The sequence below is a fragment of the Silene latifolia genome, chromosome 9 (genome assembly GCF_048544455.1).
Source record: "Silene latifolia isolate original U9 population chromosome 9, ASM4854445v1, whole genome shotgun sequence".
Classification (NCBI taxonomy): Eukaryota; Viridiplantae; Streptophyta; class Magnoliopsida; order Caryophyllales; family Caryophyllaceae; genus Silene; species Silene latifolia.
The window spans coordinates 121,223,110-121,225,157 of record NC_133534.1 but is presented as its reverse complement, the minus strand read 5'-3'; the positions used below and the strand labels follow the sequence as shown (position 1 = coordinate 121,225,157).

General features: G+C 39.1%; 1 non-coding gene across 1 annotated transcript; it reads left to right on the top strand.

Annotated features, from left to right (window-relative positions):
- The first annotated feature begins 255 nt into the window (after positions 1-255).
- Positions 256-362, top strand: LOC141603017 (small nucleolar RNA R71). The gene has a single exon (XR_012524916.1). It is a non-coding gene; the product is annotated as a small nucleolar RNA R71 (small nucleolar RNA).
- The last annotated feature ends 1,686 nt before the right edge of the window (positions 363-2,048 follow it).

The following is a 2,048-nucleotide window of genomic DNA, read 5'->3' as shown; positions in this document are numbered from 1 at the left end:
TTCAAATTGATTGTGTCAATGTGAGCACTAAGTTGAGCACCCAATTGAGTAACGAAGTCCACTTCATGCCTTCCTCCTCTAGTAGCCTTGTGAGGTCTACTATATTGTGAGTTATGGACCGCCATTTCCTCAATTTTGTTCCATGTTTGATTGTCATCAACTTCGGTGAACATTCCATTTGATCCCATGTTGAGAATGTTCCTTGAATCTTCATATAAACCGTTCCAAAATTGTTGTACCAAGAACCAATCGCTAAGTCCATGGTGAGGACATGAGCGACAAATTCCCTTGAACCGCTCCCAAGCTTCATACAAAGATTCTTCATCCCTTTGCTTAAAACTCGTAATTCGAGCTCTTAGCATGTTAGTGTTTTCCGGTGGGTAGAACTTTTTGTAGAAAGCTAGAGCCAACTTCTTCCAAGAATCTATTCCGAGAGTGGCCTTGTCATGGCCCTTCAACCATTGTTTCGCGATGCTGATTAGAGAAAAAGGAAATAAGACCCATCGAATTTGGTCTTGAGTCACACCGGTTTGAGAAATCGCATCACAATAGTCACAAAAGGTTTCCATATGAGAATGAGGGTCTTCACTAGGCATCCCCCCAAATTGGCTCCTTTCGACTAATTGGACAAAGGTGGATTTGGCAATAAAATTTCCGGTTAGATGTTGTGGTGTGGGAGTACCATTGGGTAGGTTCTCCTCGGTGGGTACGGAATGTGACGAAAATTTAGGCATTGTAGGTTGATTTTGTGGGGTATTCTGTATTGGGTTCTCCTCACCTTCTCTTGCAAAAGGGTTGATGAACTCAATAGTTGGTTGAACAACCTCACTAATACCTCTCAAATTCCTCCTAGCAAATCTCCTATTGTTTGTCAAGGTTCTTTCAATTTCACGGTCAAAAGGTAACAAATCACCTTGTGACCTTCTAGACATGCAAAATATCAAACAACTCGAAAATAATTAGTACAAACCTTGAGGAGTTTTACTTCCCCAAGGCGAAGAAAGACACAACTAATAACAATAAAAGAAAATCTAAATCAAGTAAACACCGTCTCCGGCAACGGCGCCATTTTTTATCGGTCAGTTTCGTGTTCACAATTAAATAGATGTGGTCGTTGGGTCACGTCCGAATCAAAACATAATTTATAGCTTCACAAACAACTCTACAATTAGTAAAGAGGCAAGTAAAGCTCGGATCCCAAGGGACAGGAATTGAGATGAGATTTCTATTGCAACTAGTGGTGTCTTAGGGGTGTCACAATTTGGGTTGATGTAGAAGGTCACTAAAATAATAGCAATGGAAATAAACAAGCAAGATGAATTGAAAGGGTTGTAAACAATTGATAAAAAAAGCACTAGGGTGTCATGGGGTCATAGGGGATTCATGGTAATTGATCATACAAATATGTTATCAAATTATAAGCAAGCAATTATTGTTGTGATGGATTGAGTTGGGTTATATCTTACAATCCTAGGAAAGTTTGGGTCCCGGAGCCGAATCGATTAGATTGTACAACACCTACAAGTCGACTTAGTCTTCCCTACTCAACAACATGCATGGTCTAATGAGACTCAAGTTGGTTTATGTCTTACAAGTCTCATTGAAAAGATAGGAGATGGTGGTAAATGCAAGGATTCATAGGCTTAGCATTGCATCAAACATAACATGTGTGTGACACCCTCATTTATTGCGGAAAAATAAACACGTAATTCTAGAATAAAACTGCATGGATATGTTTGTAATAGGTTCATTTGGGTAAAAACCTGTAATTTTTAAAACCTGAACCTGTTATAAAGATATCCAAATTGGAAGGTGTCAAACATACAAGGTCTAACTAGAAGTTTCACAACATAACCATCGCTAAAGTCGCGAATAGCAAATTATACAACCAAATGTAAAGAGGGAGACATATGTCCCTAAAATGTATGTGACATAAAAAGTGTTTAAGGGTCACAATAAAATAAGCCAATCTAGGTTCCAAGGTTACTTTGCTCGCTAGCTCGTCCATGTACCCCATATATGCATCACCTACCTGTCATTCGCATTTT